At 43.2% G+C, this 19,419-nt stretch overlaps 1 pseudogene; it reads right to left on the bottom strand.

The window, feature by feature from the left end:
- Nucleotides 1-1,223: 1,223 nt before the first annotated feature.
- On the bottom strand, nucleotides 1,224-18,923 carry LOC118631660 (annotated as a pseudogene).
- Nucleotides 18,924-19,419: the final 496 nt, after the last annotated feature.

Raw genomic sequence — 19,419 nt, 5'->3', positions numbered from 1 at the left:
GGAGAGTGGATTAGCTATGCCTGTTTTGGTTTTGAATGAATATACCCCTTGGCAAGCCATGGGGCCAAAATAGTTCCTTAGGTGTCACATGTACAGAACTGGTAGCTTGCCCTTATAAACACCCTATATTCCTATGGGGCCAAGCTTCAGTTATCACAAGTGCACAGACACAGGGTCATTGTTCACAGCAGTTTTGCCTGCTTGCTTTTCTTACTTCCTTTCCTCCTATGTTTTGAAAGAAGAGAAGAATATAGGGACATGTCCACAAGCCTTTATGTTGTCCCACTCCTATCACGTTTCCTGGAAAGTCAAACCAGCTAGTCTACGTGAATGACCTACATCAGGAGGGTAAGAATCAGCGAGACCAGCTGGCCCTGAATTTTGTTTTGAAATATTACTCATGAGGAAAGTATTTGCCCGAAGCCTTTCTGCCCACTTGATTGCCATCCACATCTCGCCGGTAGAAATGAGCATACTGTCTGAACAAATCTGTGGCCAGTGAACTTTCAGGGATAATGCACAGGGAGGGCACATGGTCCTTCTCCCGGAGTGGGGATCCCAGCATCCAAGGTCCTGAGAATGTAGTGGGGGTGGGGGGTGGAATCAGTCTCACTCAGGCCTTGGGCCCAGATAACCAGTGGGAATGAGTTTCCAGCGTGGTCTGTAGTACATATAGCAGTATGAGGACGGGTCTCTTCACATTGAGGTTTGTATATCTAAAGATTGGTAGAGTCCTTGAAGATGAATGAATTAAATTTCTCTCAAGACAATACACTTCTAGCAAATTAGAGAAAAGAAATAGTTAAAAATTATTGAGGACAATTAATAGCCGGCATCGGTTAAAATGTCAATAGTACCAATTCTAGTAAAGGAGCTCTCGAATCAGTGCCCCTGCTGCTAGATGCCACTTTCACAGATACTGGGGGAGACGTGAGGGGGCAGATTTCTTTTCTTTAGCTAAAGGGGCATATATATTTAATTCAATATGTACTACACTGATTATACCAATATAACTAAAAAAATTAATAATATACTATGTACTAGGAACAGTGCCAATTCCCAGAGGGCATTAAAAGGATCAGATCATTTATTTATTTATTATTATGAAGGGGGAAAGGGGTGGAAATTTAATTTCATCTTTATTTTCCTTTTTCACCCAGAAATATGATGTTTATTTCTTTCTTGGTATATGCATCTGTTCTCTCCTTGACTTCACTCCAGGTTTATGCCGTTGCTTTCTGGTTTTTAAACTTTGTTATTTTGTTCTCGCACTTCTGGAAGCCAGTCAGCACGGTGGCTCTGGGATTTTTGCTTTGCTGTGGAATCTCTTCTAGAGATGGTGATGCAGGGGTGGAGAATTTGTCAAGACTCCTGCTGAAGTCTGCCTTCTCAGCACTGTCACTCACATCTAAAAACCTATCCATCCACCTATACGAAACACGAGTGATAGGGAATTTTCAACTTCAGTAAATGAGTTGAGTACTTTTTTTTTAATTCAAGGAAAGCACTTTTGTAATGCAAACACACACCCCTGTTTATCTAGCAGCCGAAGGGAAATAAATGCAGTCTTCTGGCCTGAGTACAAAACCTTCTGCACAGAATTATTAAAGATACTACTCTGCAGCAGGGTGTTTTTTCCTCCCTGTTCTGGGCTCTATTTTAGTGCAAATACATTTGTCTCCTCTGGGTCCTAAAGTTTTCAACAGAATCCCCCCCCCCCCTTTTTCAAAACTGCTGTGCCTATTTGAAGCTGCAGAGCAGCAGTTTAAAAACGGCCCCCATCTGCCACACAAAGGCCTCCAAAGGCTCGTCAAGCTCATTGACGCTTTCGTTAGGGGAGGCCATAGATGTTTAAGGGACCTCTAAAATGCTAAATTGAACTTCTCCCAGATTGTCAAGGGCATATTTTTCTCTTATAACTAGATTCCTTATACCCTCATCAGTTGTTAGTTTAAAATTAGTTATTTAAGATAACTGAAAACTATCTGTTTGAGTCTTAAGGAACTACACCTTGAATGTGAGAGTAAGGCAGTATAATTCAATTTTTCAAATTGAGCTCAGCACAGGGCAAGAACACTTTTTTTGAAACTCTGGAAGGGAGAAGACAATTCATCTGTTTCTTCCCCAGTAATGCGATAAAACTGGTTTTAAATCTACCCATTTTTCCTCTATGTTTGGAGGCTTCTCACGGCAACAATGGCCAAAAGACCTCTCTGCGATGACGGAAGTGTTCTGTGTCTGCACCATTTGGTGTGGTAGCCACCAGCCACATGTGGCTGTCAAGCACTTGACCTATGGCCAAGTGCAACTGATGGGCTGAATCTTTAATTTCATTTAAAAGATTAGTTGCTAGCATTTTGATAATATATCCTTATAGCTATTTATCTCTGGCTAGTTAAGGAAATATTTGTTCTCCTCAGACACAATTTTTAAGATTATAATTCTTGTCCCCAAATGAAGAAGAGTAATCTAAACAGTCATTGCAATGTAACACATTTTACCTTTAATCTGTCTATAGTTTAGTAACTTGATGTAAACTTAAAACCTTTGAGTTATTCTTATGCCTAAGCACGATCATAAGAAATAATAAAATTTCAAGTGAACATATACTTTATAGAATATACCTTGAGATAATAGTGATCTAATTGTCATTATTATGTCACAATAATAGAATTACTGTATCTTGACATTCCTGATATCTATTATAAATTTAAAAAATAATCTATCTAGCTAATCTGTTGTGATAGCTCAGCAGTTTGATAAGACATGCATGTATTTCATATTCCCTCATTTCTTTGAGTTAACAGATTTTTCCTACCGTTGCTCTCGTTTTTTGCACGTCTTCCCTTTTTTTTAAGACCTGCTAGGCATTGTCAATTTCACCGATTATATTCAGCCTTTGTCCTATAAAGACATCATTTATTACATTGGAAAAGCTACCAGTATTTCACATAGAGTATAAAGTTCATGTTGGTTTTTAATATATGGTTTTGTTATGTGTAAGTAGTTTTCTTTATTATTATCTTGTTGAGTGTTATTAGTATGAAAGGCTTTGAATTTTGTCAGAGTTCTTTCTGCATCAATTGAGATGATCATGTGTTTTTTCTCCCACTTTGTTTTGTTGACGTGTATTATGTTGATCAATTTTGCCTCAATGCTCATAAGGGATATTTGTCTATAGTTTTCTTTGCTCTTTCTTTTTTAAAAAATATTTTTTTCTTTATTGATTTCAGAGACAGTAAAAGGAGAAAGAGAGAGAGAGAAACATGGATGAGAGAGAACATTGATTGGCCACTTTCTGCATACCCCTCACTGGGAATTGGGTCCACAACCTGGGCATGTGTCCTGACCGGGAATCGAACCGGTGACCTCTTGGTGCATGGGTCGATGCTCAACCACTGAACCACACTGGCTGGGCTTCTTTGCTCTTTCATTAAAAAAATGTTTTATTGCCCTGGCCGGTTTGGCTCAGCGGTTGGAGCGTCCGCCTGCGGTCTGGAGAGACCCGGGTTCGGTTCCCGCTAAGGGCACGTACCTCGGTTGCAGTTTGTCCCCGGCCCTGGTTGGTCGTGCGGGTGGCAGCCACTCGATGTGTCCCTTTCACATCGATGTTTCCCTCTCTCTCTCTTCCTCTCTCTCCCTCCCACTCTATCTGTACAAAAAATGGAAAAATGTCCTCGGGTGAGGATTAAAAAAAAAAAAATGTTTTATTAAAGTAAAATTGGCATACAGTATTATATTAGTTTCAGGTGTAAAACAAAATGGTTTGACATTTATACATTTCATAATATCACTTCGATAATCCAGTTAACAGTAATAGGTAAAAACTTCCAGTTATAAAGTAAGCCTCAGATATGTAGTACATAGCACGGGGAATATCGTCAGCAATACGGTTTCCCTTTGTTGTCGTGACTTTGTCTGGCTTTGGTATGGGGGTCACACCGGTCTCATCAAACTAGTTTGGAAGTGTTGCCACCTCATCAATATTTTGGAAAAGTTTGAGAAGTTTTTATATTAATTCTTTCAATGTTTGGTAGAATTCTTCCACAAAGTCATCATGTCCAGGACTTTTTGATGTTGAGAGACTTTGATTACTGATTCAATCTCCTTACTAGTTATAGGTTGATTCATAGTTTCAGGGTTTTTTGTTTATGATTTTTGTCTTGATAGATTTTGTGTTTCTAGAAAATTGTTCATTTCTTCTAGGTTATCCAATATATTGGCATACAATTATTTATAGTACTCTCTTATAATCTTTTTTCTTTCTTTCTTTTTTGTTTTTTATCCTCACCCGAGGACATTTTTTGTTCAGATAGAGTGGGAGGGAGAGAGAGGGAGAGAGAGAGAGAGAGAGAGAGAGAGAGAGAAACATCAACATTAAAGGGACACATCGAGTGGCTGCCTCCCACATGACCCAACCAGGGCCTGGGACAAACTGCAACCAAGGCACGTGCCCTTAGCGGGAACCAACCTGGGTCTCTCTGGACCGCAGGACGACACTCTAACCGCTGAGCCAAACCAGCCAGGGCGATCCTTTTTATTTCTGTAGAGTTCATTGTAATGTCTCTACTCTTATTTAAAATGTTAGTGATTTGAGTGTTCTCTTTTTTTTTCTTAGTCCATTGAGCTATAGTTTTGTCAATTTTGTTGAGCTTTTCTAGGAACAAACTTTTGGTTTCATTTATTTTCTCTATTGGTTTTTTCCATTCTCTAGTTTGTCTTTCTCTGTTCTAATCTTTATTATTTCCTTCCTTTTAGTAGCTTTGGGTTTAATTTGTTCTTCTTTTTCGAGTTTCTTAAGTTGTAAAGTTATGAGATTTTTCTCGTTTTTTTTTTATTTCTCATCTGAGGATATTTTTCCATTTATCTTTAGATACAGTAGGAGAGAGAGGAAGAGGGAGAGGGAGAGAGAGAGGGAGAGGGAGAGGGAGAGGGAGAGGGAGAGGGAGAGGGAGAGGGAGAGGGAGAGGGAGAGGGAGAGGAGAGGAGAGGAGAGGAGAGAGAGGCAACCGAGGTATGCACCCTTGACCAGAATCGAACTCATGACGCTCTAACCACGGAGCCAAACCAGCCAGGGCTTTTCTTTGTCTTTTTCTTTTTGTTTAAAATGTAACTGTTTATAGCTGTAATGTTTTCCAGCACCATTCTCACTATGTCTCATAAGTTTTTGCTTCATTATTCTCTAAATCTTTTCTAATTTTCCTTGTGATTTTTTTTTCTCTTTTGTACGTGCCCCTAGTGGGAACCGAACCCAAGACTTTCTGGTCTGCAGGCCGATGCTGAGCCAAACCGGCCAGGGCCTTGTGATTTTTTGATCCATTAGTTGGTTAAAAACATATTTCATAAGTTCCACAAAATATCTTTTTTTTTTTTAACTTTTGCATTTGATTTCTACTTCATCCCATTGTGGACAGAAAAGATACTTTGCATCATACCTATATTTTTTAATCTATTGGGACTTAGTTTGTAGTCTAATGTATGGTCTATACCTCCAAATATTGCATGTAATAATTGTGTGTTATAATACTACTTTGTAAACTATTCATTAACAATTCTCTGAGAGCCCTGGCCGGTTTGGCTCAGTGGTTGGAGCGTTGGCCTGCAGACCAGAGAGTCCCTGGTTCGGTTCCAGTTAGGGGCATGTACCAAACAAAACAAAACAAAACAAAACTTTTTGAGAAATGAAAAGCATTTTGAATCCATGTCTCTCCTTATGTCGCCACATTCCCTCCCTGGAAAAAGAACTCTGATTCCTCAGATGGGTATGTTTTTGCATGTAAAGCAAGATGAGTTACCAAGTATTTAACGTGCCAGGGTAACACTGAGAAATCAAATGTCTCTTTTCTTCTTGGCTACAGGACACCTGGAAGAAACAAAAATGGTGCAGCTGGCCTGTCCTTGGAGCATTTCGTATAGCATTTGTTATTAGAAATTTATGGTAACTATAGTCAATAACTGTTTCACTCAAAATTCCCTAACCCAAGGAATTTATCGTAAGATGCCACCTAACATGTTTGTTGAATTAACCTGCGAACTAATCGATTCGTTTTGTAAAACAACACAATTGGATTAGACATTTGAAAAGGGTGGATGTCAAGAGACTCCTGTGAAATGACAACACAGTGAGCTGATGCAATCAGTTCAGGTGGAAGATACATTTCATGCGCCCACGACACCCGTTTAATTACTATGTTAAAGTCACTGGTTGATATGCCTGTCTCTCTGCTGAGTCTATAATCTCCTCAAGGACACAGACTTGATCTTACTCATCTCTGTTTGTGTCTGGCACACAGTAAATACCCAATGTATGTCTCAGCGAATAAAGGAGTGAAAAGGCGGATGTTTCGTATATTGTGTGTGCACACAGAATTTCTTCGTTAGGTGAAGCCCCTAGACGTAGCAAGTATTGTGAGTAAGACCATCAGGCCATAGAAGAGGGGTGGTCTTTGCAAAGGATGCTGGGGACCGAAACGCGAGCAGCGGGTGTGGATGCACCTTCTGTGACCGGCCGCCGGTCAGCATCACACTTGCTGTGCGACGTGCACACAGTGCAGGGAGCGGCGGGTGAAAGCGCCACCTGTGTGCACACGGCCCATCGCTTCGAGCTAGCTGGCACTGAAAGCCACTGTCACGGTTTATGTCTTCATGTAAACCTTGGTTTAAAAGTGTCTCTCTCGCCCTGGCCGGTTTGGCTCAGCGGTTGGAGCATCGGCCTGCGGACCAGAGAGTCCCCGGGGTTCGGTTCCCGCTAGGGGCACACAGCAAAACTAACTAACTAACTAACTAACTAACTAACTAACTAACTAACTAACTAACTAACTAACTAGAAGTGTCACTCTCTCCTAAATGTGTGGCCTCAGATAAAGTGCTTCTCCAGATCTGATTTTTCAAGGCATAAAGAGGAAATGTTTCCACAGAGAAACAAGAAATTCGTTACCCACTGGTTGACGCTTCGTGGAGAGGACGCTTAGAGTAGACGCACGACGGCCACGTTTGGGAAGAAGGGCAGAGCCCAGGGGGAAGGTTTCACCCGGTACCAGGGGCCTGCGAGGGCCGATCCTGGAAACACCGAAGCGGAGCCGCCACGGCTGCCTGGAAACCCGGGCGCGTAGAAAGCATGTTTGTGCTGTGCGGAATTAACCTCAAAAACAGACTTTTAAAAAGTTTTGTGTTTTTTTTTTTTCTGGAAGTTTGGAAAAGTAAGTAGCTTAGAAAATTGATGATAACTGTAAAAGTTAAGTTGTTTCGCCCTGGTGGGCGTGGCTCCGTGATTAGAGCAGTAGCCAATGGCGATCAAGGGAGCACACAGCCCAGATGGAGGTGCACCTGGAGAGCTCAGCTGGGGGGACCAGCGAGGCTGTGCTACTGGACCCCACAGGACACTGGCTACATAAGGCCACTCTACCAAGACCTGGACACCTAGCATCTCTACCTAACACATAGAAACAAACACAGAGAGGTAGCCAAAATGAGGAGACAAAAAAAACAAAACAAAACGTGTCCCAAATGAAAGAACAGAACAAAACTCCATAAAAAAGAACTAAATAAAATGGAGACAAGCTATCTATCAGATGTAGATTTAGTGAGATAAGAAACATAAAAATGAAAATTGAGAACAAAAATGGACCAGTCAGAAATGAAGACTACAACAACTGACATGAAGAATACATTACAGAGAATCAACAGGAGAGTAGAAAAACCAGAGGATCTAATCAGTAATTTGGAAGACAAAGAAGCAGAAAACAGCCAATCAGAACAGAAAAAAAAGAATTGTTTAAGGAGCCTCTGGAACAACTTTAAGCACACCAACATTTTCATCATGAGGGTGCTGGAAGAGGAAGAAAGAGAGCAACAAATTGAAAACCTAAATGAAGAAATAATGACTGAAAACTTCCCTCACTTGGTGAAGGAAATAGACATAGAAGTCCAGAAAATGCAGAGTTCCAAACCCAAAGAGGCCCACACCAAGACACATCGTAATTAAAATGCCAAAGATTAAAGACAAAGAGAGAATCTTAAAAGCAGCGAAAGAAAAGCAGTTAGTTACCTACAAGGGAGCTCCCCCATAAGATTGTCAGTTGATTTCTCATCACAATCCCTTTTCAGGCCAGAAGGGATTGGCAAGAAATATACAAGGTGATGAAAAGCAAGTACCTACATCTAAGATTACTCTCCCTGGCAAAGCTATCATTTAAAATTGAAGACAGATGAAAAATTTACCAGACAAGAAAAAGCTAAAGAAGTCTATCAACACCAAACCAGTATTACAAAAAAGTGCTAAAGGGTCTTCTTTAAGAAGAAGAAAAAAAGATCATAAATATGAATAATAAAATGGCAATAAATACATATCTATCAACAATTACTTCAAATGCAAATGGATTAAATGCTCCAATCAAAACAGAAAGGGTGGCTGAATGGATAACAAAACAAGACCCTTACCTATGTTGTTTAGAAGAGACTCATTTCAGATTGAAAGACATATACAGACTGAAAATAAAGGGATGGAAAACAATATTTCATGCAAAAAAAAAAAAAAGACTTTTAAGAAAGGCTATAGCAAGAGACAAAGAAGGATACAGCAATTCCACTTCTGAGTATTTAGCCGAAGAAACTCAAAACACTAAACCAAAAAGACATATGCATCAGTATGTTCATTGAAGCATTATTTACAATAGCCAAGATAGGGAAGCAACCTAAGTGCCCTTCAATAGACAAATGGATAAAGAAGAAATGATAGCCCTGGCCGGTTTCACTCAGCGGTTAGAGCATCGGCCTCTGGACCAGAGAGTCCTGGGTTTGGTTCCCGCTAAGGGCACATACCTTGGTTACAGTTTGTCCCCAGCCCTGGTTGGGGTTGTGTGGATGGCGACCAGTCAATGTGTCTCTCTCACATCGAGGTTTCTCTCTCTTTCTCCCTCTCGCTCTATCTGAAGATAAATGCAAAAATGTCCTCGGGTGAGGATTAAAAAAAAAGAGGAAGAAATGGTACACAATACAGTGAAATATTATTAGGCCATAAAAAAAGAATGAAATCTTGCTATTTGAAAAAACATGAATAAACCTAGAAGGTATGCTAAGTGAAATAGGTCAGACAGAGAAAGACAAATATCATATGATTTCACATATATGGGATCTAAAGAAAAAAATAAGCAGAAACAAATTCATAAGACACAGAGAACATTTTGACGGCTGCCAGAGGGGAGGCAGATTGGAGGGCTGGGTTCAACAGGTGAAGGGATTAAGAAGCACAAATTACAGTGATACCTCGGTTCTCGAACGCCTCGGTTTTCGACCAAATCGGTATTCGACCAGGAGATTCGAGAAACTTTTGTCTCGGAATCCGAACAAATATTTGGAACTCGAACTTCCGAGATGAGCCGAGTTGAGCCGAATGGCGTTCATTCGGCCCAGCGTGCCTTGCTTGCGTCATCAGTGTGAGTGCAGAGAGAGAGTCACGCTTTGTGGAGTCACGCTTTCCTATTGGGTTTCATTGCTTCGGTTCTCGAACAATTCGGTTCTCGACCGTCCTCCTGGAACGAATTATGTTCGAGAACCGAGGTATCACTATAGTTGTTACAATATAGTCACAGGAATGGAGTACAGCATAGGGAAAAAGACAACAGTATTTTAATAACTATGTATGATGCCAGGTGGTACTAGATTTAATGGGGGTGATCACTTCATAGGTTATATAAGTGTTTAATCACTGGGATGCACACCTGAAACATAATATTGTACATCTGTAATTGAAAAATTTTTAAATTATTTTTAAAAAGCTTTGACACTGTGATGATGATCGAACTTTCTTCTGTAGGCTGGGGGGAAGCTCTTGGTAGTTCTTACACATGGGAAGTGACAGACAGGATCATATCTGCTGGTTGATTTATCTGACCCATGGAAGGTAAAGAAAGGACTAAGAAGAAAAGGGGGGCGGGGTGAGTGCTGATCACCTTGGGCAGGAGCTGCCATTCACTACTTTTTTTTTTTTTAATTTATCAATTTTATTTATTTATTTTTAAATCGTTATTGTTGAATGTATTACAGATGTTCCTCATTTTTCCCCCATTGACCCCTACTCCCCACTCCCGCCCCCCCTCCCGCCTTTTCCCACACTGTTGTCTGTGTCCATTGGTTATGCATATAAGTTCTTTGGTTTATTTCTTCCCACCCCCCAACCCCCTTCCCTTTGAGGTTTGTCAGTCTAGCAACAAATTTGTACTTATTAATCCCTTCACCTTTTTCACCCATTCCCCCAAACCCCTCCCATCTGACAGCCAACAAAATGTTCTCTGTACCTATGAGAATGTTTCTGTTCTGCCTGTTCATTTTATTTGTAGATTCCATTGTCAATAGATATGTATTCGTTGCCATTTTGTTTGTTCATATTTTTTATCTTTTTCTTCAAAAAGACCCTTCATCATTTCATATAATAATGGTTTGGTGGTGATGAACTCCTTTAACTTTTTCTTGTCTGGGAAACTCTTTATATGGCCATCGATTCTAAATGACAGCTTTGCAGGATAGAATAATCTTGGTTGTAGGTTCTTGCTTTTCATCACTCTGAATATTTCTTGCCACTCCCTTCTGGCCTGCAAGGTTTCTTTTCAGAATTCAGCTGACAGCCTTATGGGAACTTCCTTGTAGGTAACTAACTGCTTTTCTCTTGCTGCTTTTAAGATTCTCTCTTCGTCTTGAACCTTTTGCATTTTGATGATGATGTGTCTTGGTGTGGTCCTCGTGGGGTTCATCTTGTTTGGGACTTTTGTGCTTCCTGGACTTATATGTCTGTTTCCTTCACCAAGTTAGGAACGTTTTCTGCCATTATTATTTCAAACAGTTTTCAATTTCTTGTTCTCTCTCTTCTTCTGGCACCCCCAGGATGCGAATGTTGGCACGCTTGAAGTTGTCCCAGAGGCTCCTTACACTCTTCTCACTTTTTTGGATTCTTTTTTCTTTTTGCTGTTCTGATTGGGTGTGTTTTGCTTCCTTATATTCCAAATCAATGGTTTGCTTCTTGGCTTTACCTACTCTACTATTGAATCTGTGTAAATTATTCTTTATTCCAGTTAGTGCCTCCTTCATTTCTGACTGATTCTTTTTTTATGCTCTTGAGGCCCTTACTAAGTTCACTGAGGTTCTCACTAAGTTCGTTGAGCATCCTTATAAGCAGTATTTTGAACTCAGCATCTGTTAGGTTGCTTATCTCCATTTCACTTAGTTCTTTTCTTGGGGTTTTGTTCTGTTCTTTCATTTGGGACCGTTTTCTTTGTCTCCTCATTTTGGCTGCCTCCCTGTGTTTGTTTCTGTGTGTTACTTAACGAGAGGTATGGGGCTATCTGAGACCAGATGCTGCTTCTTTGAAAGAATTTAGGAAAACCTGAAGCAGGATCCAAGACAGGCCAATCCTATGGTTAAGCAACTGGCAACAGCTTGGGTGGGCCTGAAAGCTGGGTGGGGCGGGGCCTCAGGGAATCACCAGGGCAGGGCTACCAGTGTGAGCCAGGTTGCTGGAGTCCCAGATATGGTGGCTGTCTGCTGCCCCAGGGAAGGGCTCGCCAAAGGAACAAAGGCCTCGGACAGCACATCTGTCCTGGAGAAAGTCCCCTCTCCAGCCCTCGCTCCAATGCCAAACAGCTCAGTTCTTCCCTGTATATCTCTGATGCCCCTCGAGCTGCCTCCCCTCCATGCTCAGAGGGAGAGAGTCTGATAAGTCCATGCGTGGGCCCTTTAAGGAGCTGTTTGGAGCTCCAGCTGCCTCAGCCTCCCTGAGCCTCAGTTTCTGCTGGTTTTTCCAGCCAGAAGTTATGGGGATTCTCTTCCTGGCACTGGAACCCTGAGCGGGGCACCTGGTGTGGGACAGGGACCCCTCAGTCGTCAGGGAGGACCTTCCCAGCCGAGGTGTCCTCCTGATTTTTATCCGACACAGGTGGGTGTGGGACCAGCCCGTCGCGCCTCCGCCCCTCCTACCAGTTTGGATGTGGCTGCTGCTTTAATTCCGTAGTTGTAGGACTTCTATTCAGCTTTATTTCAGGCAGTTTTGAATGATGGTTGTTCTGTAGTTTAGTTGTAACTTTGATGTGGTTGTGGGAGGACGTGATACCGCGTTTACCTGCCCACCATCTTGATGGGAACCATGCACTACTTAAGTGAATTCTCACAGCCACCCTGCGAGAGAGTGACTATCCCCACCTGACAGTCGAGGAGACTGAGTTTTCATTTCTTTGCCTAAAGTCACACAGCTAGTAGGTAGGTAAGGGGGCCAGAAGTCAGCCCTCTGCCTGTCTGAGGCTCAGGCACTCCCCTAAATGGAAACTGCTACCCTAGACTTCATTCTGGGCAGCTAGGAGGCTTTTGTCTGCTGAGACCTCAGAGGAAGGGAACATGGGCAGAAGCACACTGGTGCTCTGGACTGAAGAAGAACAGATTTTAAAAGGCTGATGGATGGGCAGGGTGTAGAAGCAGGGAAGTCATTGTTCTAGGACTCTGATGCTGGTTGTACTGTGAAGGGCCAGGACCCCTCCTGCCTCTTCATCTGTCCTCATCTCCAGCTGCTTCCTCAAGTCCCACCCCACAACCAGCTTGGGTGAGTGTGTAAAAGCGCAACCATTAGGTTATGTGCAGATTTTCTTTACACAGAATGACCAAGACTCAACCCAACGCTGCACAGACTGTTTGGAGTACCCCGTTTGCCCAGGATCCTTGTGTGCACGCTCTCTGGGCCACCTTGGCCTGTTTAGGCCATTGTTCTGCACTGAGAACTGTTGGAATCATTCTTCAGTGTAAATACCTGTAAAATGGAGATAATAATTGTCTCTGCTTTATCTGGTGCACGGGAGCAGTAGGTGAGATGAAGCACGTGAAGGGCCTAAAACGGGATTTATTTCAAAGTGAGCTTGGTATCAGAGGTCTGGGTTTTCATTTTAAAGCATAGTCCGTAGAGCACCCTAAGGCAGGGAAATGCTCTTCTCTGCTGCCATCTTGTGTGCATCTTGGGAATAACACCGAGTGGAAGTCACCAGGAAAAGATCGTCTCTGTTGTCATCTAGTGGTCATTTTGGGAATAACATCAGAGAAGAGGTCACTCTGCTGTCATCTAGTGTGCATATCATGAATAACAACTGAGTGGAGGTCACCAGGAAAAGCTCTTTTCTTTCAAAAGGCTTCTGAGCCAATGAAGAATGTATCTGACTTAGGTACCCTGCCACAGATATGATCAGCTGTGCCCTGGAAGCTGCCACTGGGGAGTTCTCAAGGTGAAACTTGATACAGAGCTTGGCATACTTCTTACCTTCTTGCCTGGCTCTTACCTATGCATCCACCCTCCGTATTGGCAGAGATGGTCCTGGAGAAAGATGGGCGAGGAGAGTCCTGGAGGTGGTTTCTCCATTCTGGCTTAAGCCAGCTTGTGAGGGGCAGAGGGGCTTCCTAAAGAAGGAAGGAGTAGAGACTTGGGGGGGAGGGGAGGAAATCTCCATCCCGGATCCATCCTGTTGTGATGGGCAGCTTGGGTGCCTGTGAAAAATGTTCAAGGAGAGACCTGGAGGTGAATTTTCCATCCCAGCTTCAGCCAGTCTGTGAAGTTCTGGGTAAATGGCAAGGAGAGACGTGGAGGAGATTTCTCCATCTCAACTCTAGGCAAGGTGTGAGGGGTAGCTTGGGTCCTGGGGTAAGGTGCCAGGAGAGGCGGAGAGGCGGAGAGGCGGGAGGCAAATTCTGCATCCCAGCTACAGCTAGCCTGTGAGGAGCAGAGAAGGGGCCCAGACCAGTTTCCGGGGCCCAGATTAAGCAAGCACTTCCGGTGGGACCACTTGTCCTGAGAACATCCTCTGGATCGGATTGGGAGCGCACTACTTCCAGTTCCAGTTTAGCCAAGAATATTTCAAGAATATCTTTCATCCCATTGTCGATGTAAAAAATGTCCAACAAAGTGCTCCAGAGAATGGCAGTTTTGCACCTTAATTTATACATTACAATCAGAGGAGGAGGTAGAAGGGGATTACACGAAATTCACTGGTGATAAATTGGGGAGAAGGGAGAAAACAAAGGTGGAGGGAAATCTCTGGGATAGTTAACAGTTAACGATTAACACGATTAACACGATAATAGCAATGAGGGGATTTGTGGTTTCTGCTCTGGTGCAGTGGCTCTGGAGTCTGGTAAAAGAAAATACTTTGCTTGATATTCCAAAGGTATGTTATCAGGAAGTTATTTTAGATGCAAAAAGACGACAGGCTCAGTTATGGTAACGATTGACCCTTGTTAGGAAAAAATATTGCCCTAGGACATGCCTACCCACCACGAACCACTTTTGGTTAGAAAGTTTTAATTTCAGACCATTCTTGTGGCTAGTTTAGCTCTCTGAGTTTGTAAGGCCTCCATGCAGGCCTCCACTGAGCTTGTCAGGTTAGCATGTGGCTCCTTTTCTGTCCACACCATGTATTGTAATAAAGTACCATATAATTTTTGGATGCTCAAGTTGTTTCAGATCGGCACAGCAGCGTTCTTTTATGCTGGTCTTGGAATCTTGAAAAGTCCAAGGATTTTTCAAGAAATTCCTTGGCTTTGTTTTTTTTTTTTTTAATCATTAAGATTCCCCAGATGCACTTGGCACTTTTGCTCCCCCAAAACTAAAAGTAATGATTTTTTTCCAAGGAGCCTGGTTCCTTCAGGTGGGGAATGGTGTATAGAAACTGAGATCTTGTACCAGTACCTGCAACTTCCACTGAGCGCTCAGAATTGTGTCTTTCCTCTGACATTTCATATTGAAAATTTTATTCTCCCACATAAAAAACACATTTCTTCCTAAGACATCAATGTATCTTGTCATTTGCTCAGTTTCACATGTGAAATGATTGCACCAAAGAGAGAATTTCCTTTGGATAGAATCTGATTCATTGACCTTTCCTGTATGTTGTTATAAGAGTTTTCTTAATGATACTGTTGTAATTAACTAGTTTATTAATAACAGGAAAGGAGCAAAGGGAAGTCCAGACATTACAGGCATGTTCCCTGCAAAACTCTGTCAGAGGGATCTCACAAAGGGGAGATAGACACATGCCCAATAAAGTTGGAGTGACATAGGGAAGATGCTTGCCTGTCCATCACACCTGAGGACAGAGATGATTGGCCAGAATGGACATGGCCACTGCAAGTTCTGGAAGATCTGGAATACATACTCTGCCAAACAAAGGAGCTGGTGCCCTTGTGCTATTGGGACTCTCGGGACTCTTGTTGCTCAGAGCATTGCTCTCCTGGCTCCCCTGCATTTGCCCGTATGGCCCTCAGCCACGCAGACCCCACACGGCGGACTGATGCGCCGTGGCCAGCCTGATGTTGAACTGGACCCGGCTTCAACATGGGAAGGAAACTCTGGACACTGGCTTTGTTTTTGCTCTACTGAATCCCCAGCTACACTTCTTCCAGGACTGGACTAAGGGAAATGGGACTTTGGAAACCCAGGAATATAATTCCACACAAATAAAACTTTCTACTATATCTTATCCTCCTATAGGGGCCCCCAGAAATGCTTATTCCAGCAATACCCCAAGAACCCCACTCCCAGCAGCAATGAGGGAGAGGAGGCATGCTCCCCTTTGATAACATTACTCCCATGTTTTAAGCTTTTCCTTTTTATTTTAAAATAATATTTGTGTTGCCAGGCTGGTATGGCTCAGTGGATTGAGCATTGTCCCATGGACTGAGAGGTCCTGGTTTGATTCCCAGTCAGGGCACATGCCCGGGGTTGCAGGCTTGATCCCTGGTGGGGGGCGTGCAGGAGGCAGCTGATTCATGTTTCTTTTTCATATCAGTATTTCTATCTCTCTCTTCCTTCCTCTCTCTCACTAAACAATCAGTAAGAAAAATAATATTTGTGTTGTTTTTCCTTTGAAATCATTCTAATCCAAAGCGATTTATGAATGCTGTGACATGCCCTGGCCAGTTTGGCTCAGCAGTTAGAGTGTTGGCCCGTGGACCAGAGAGGCCCAGGTTTGGTTACGGGTAAGGGCACGAACCTCAGTGCAGTTTGTCCCCGGCCCTGGATGGGGTTGTGTGGGTGGCAGCCACTTGTGTCTCTCTCACATCAATGTTTCTCTCTCTCTTCCTCCCTCTCTCCCTCCAGCTCTGTCTGAGGATGAATGTAAAAAGTGTCCACGGGTGAGGATAAAAAAAAAAAAGAATGCTATGACATTGAGATGCAGCTATTTTTCTTGAAATTAATAGCCAATTGGCCAATAAAATTTTTACACATTCCATCTTTCCCTCTGATCTAAACATTTGTCTTCATCACACAGTAATGTACAAATACAAAATCCTCATGTTGTCCACTTTTACATCTGCTCTTATGATGATGTCTCTACTGTTGAGATGATCATTCACTTACTCTTTTAATCAAATATACATTTATGTGATGATTCCATTTGATAAGTATAGTGAGAAAATATTGGTTATTTTTTATTTTTATTTATTTATTTTTTTATCCTCACCCGAGGACATTTTTTGTTCAGATAGAGTGGGAGGGAGAGAGAGGAAGAGAGAGAGAGAGAAACATCGACGTGAAGGGACACATCGAGTGGCTGCCACCCGCACGACCAACCAGGGCCAGAGACAAACTGCAACCGAGGTACATGCCCTTAGCGGGAACCGAACCCGGGTCTCTCGGGACCGCAGGCCGACGCTCTAACCGCTGAGCCAAACCGGCCAGGGCTTGGTTATTTTTCTAATTCTACATTTTCTGTTTGTAGAATTGAGAATACCCTTTTACAAAAAATGCTGAATCTTATTCAGAAACTCTATCAAAATATACACACATACACAAACACAAAATAGAGGCTTTAATATTTTCAAAATATTTTTCTTTTAACCAGGAACATTTACAATGTTAGTTATAACTGTAAGGACAGAAAACAGGCCTTTCTTTTTCATTATGACTTTTCCACAATTTATGAGGAGCACCTGGTAATTAAACACAGAGATTTCTGGCACCTCCAGACTCAAAGTGCTCTTCTCAAACAGTACAAAGAGAAGGGCTGTGCTTCCCCCTCCCCCTCCCCCTCCCTGCTGTCTTAACAATTCTGGGATAGAAGGGTTTCTGATAAATAGAAAGCCCCCCCCCTCAAACAAGTCTCCCTTTTTTGAACTCTTGGGAACCCCTCCAGACAAGACCCCCTTTTCACACTCAACTTTCTTTACTCCAAATAATATTTTACAGTTAGAGAAGATGCTGATAAAGACACTTCCTTAATGCATCTGCCGGACTGTCTCCTAGGAAACAAACCAACTGCCGCTTCTCAAGGCCACTCCAACTTCTGCTCAACTTCAGTGCGATCCCCTCCCTGCCCCCAATGGCCTTTACTGCCCAAAGCCCCCAGTAAAAGAGCATCTCTCTTCCCTGCCCTACTGCCCGTCAATGAACGGGTCCTTTCCCTGACTTTGGGCAAAGTCACAAACTTCCTCCTTTTTCCTCCTCTTCTCTCTGTTGTGACTTCTTCCACAGGCTAAACCCTAGAAACAACATTATAACTGTGTAGTGTTATGTGGCATTTTATATGAAGAAAATGAAAGGTTTTTATTTTTATATTTGTATAAGAGGTGTAAAATTTTACAGCACTTAGTACATTTTCAAGTACATTCAGTACCAATGAACACAAGTAATTTCATGATGGTTCTTTTGGTTAATGGAAGTTATACCCATTATCTAATGAGTGCAGTGAAGTGTTTGCAATATCTGCGAAACAGGTGCTGCTAATCAGTGTGTAACTGGCTTGGGGGCAGTGTCTTTCTCGATCTTACTCTTAACATTCTAGGGATAAAATTAGCAGCTAAAATGACTGTTAGGCGGCCCCAAAATATTCTGGAGAAAACTCTTTTCAAGTTCTGACTGAATTAACCTGAATAACCTGCACCAACCTGTTGTCTTCTGTGCTAAAAATAAATGGTGTGGACAAAAAGGGGCCACATACTAAACTTGACAAGCTCAGGGGAGGGAGACCTTACAAACCCAGAGACCTAAAGTATCCACATAGGGTGGTCTAAAATTAAAATGTTTTTTTTCCCCCCATCTTGGGTCTCGGTCATATTTTCCTGCCTCTTAGCTCCAAAAACTTTCAGTAGGAAAAGGGTGGAGGGAGGCACTGTTTGGGGGTCCTGAGCTTACAGCTCAGGTGAGACCAAAAGAAGGTGAGACCGCAGAGGAGGGGCAGCTGAGTCCCACCCAGAAAAGGGCCACCTGTGCCCTGCCTCTCCACCAGCTCCCCATATCTCCATGCGCGGGGGGGGGGGGGGGGGGGGGGGGAAGGCTACGTGAGACCCACCTCCTCCAGCACTGGGGTGACTCCTCCTCCTCCTGCAGCAGGTCAGCCTGCTCAATAGCCTTTGGCATACCCTTTCTGGAGGTGTTCTGGACATCACTCCCCATCAGAAACTCATCCAAGATTCAATAGGCCTTCTCAAAATTAAAGATGATGTCCACCTCTTTCTCTGTGATATAAAATATTCGTGGCTCTTGACTGTGGCTCTTGTTGCCTTCCCCCCAAATCTGCGACATTGTTCCCATCGGCAGCTGGGTTGCCTCCTTCCCTAGGCTGCTGCCCAAGTACGTGTCCAGAAGCGCCACGCGGCGGTGGGTCAGTGCCGGCGTGACGAGCTCATTGCCTTGGCCCTGGGTGGTGCAGCAGAACCAGAGGCTGGCGTAGCTCTCGTGGGCCCCTTTGAGGTCCCTCCACCCCAGGAAGCTGCACACTTGGGCTAGCGAACCAGAACAACCTGCACGGGCTCCCGGGCCATCTTCTTCTCTCCTTGTCTGACGCGGTAGGTACCGTTTTTGCAGCGTCAGCTTTCCCTGCCCAAGCGTCTACTTTCTTCAAATACTCAGCCCTTGCTCTCAACTCTGGGCATTCCTGCCAGCTGGTGCCTTTCCTTCGGGGGTGTCAGAGCTTCTGTGCCTGTCTGCCACTTGGGTTCAAATTCTGGCTTTACGAGTTGAGTAACTTGCTTTGGGACAATTACTTTATGTCTTTGGGCCTCGGTTTTCTGGTCTGGGCTGCAAGTTTGATCCTGGGTCCTAGTTGGGATCATGCTGGAGGCAACTAATTGATGTGTCTCTCTCACGTGGACATTGTCCTCTCTCCCCACCTCCGTCCCTTCCACTCTATTTTACAGAGTTGTTAGGAAGGATTAAATGTATGCAGCAGTGCCTGGCACTTGGTAAACACATCCTGCAGCCTCCCTCTGGGCCCATCCCTCTTGGCTAGGGCCACCTGAAACTGAAACTTTGGCTAAAGGAGGTTCCTGGTGGGTAGTCATGTCCTAAGGCAGTATTCTTCCCTAACAAAAGACAATCTTCACCTTAACTAAGCCTGTTGGTTCTCTTTTTTTATTGCATCTAGGATAACATACTGGATAAACCAGCCTTTGCAAAAA

This window comes from Molossus molossus, unplaced genomic scaffold (assembly GCF_014108415.1).
Source record: "Molossus molossus isolate mMolMol1 unplaced genomic scaffold, mMolMol1.p scaffold_m16_p_1, whole genome shotgun sequence".
In the NCBI taxonomy this organism is placed as follows: domain Eukaryota; kingdom Metazoa; phylum Chordata; class Mammalia; order Chiroptera; family Molossidae; genus Molossus; species Molossus molossus.
This window is presented reverse-complemented; position numbering and strand designations above follow the sequence as displayed.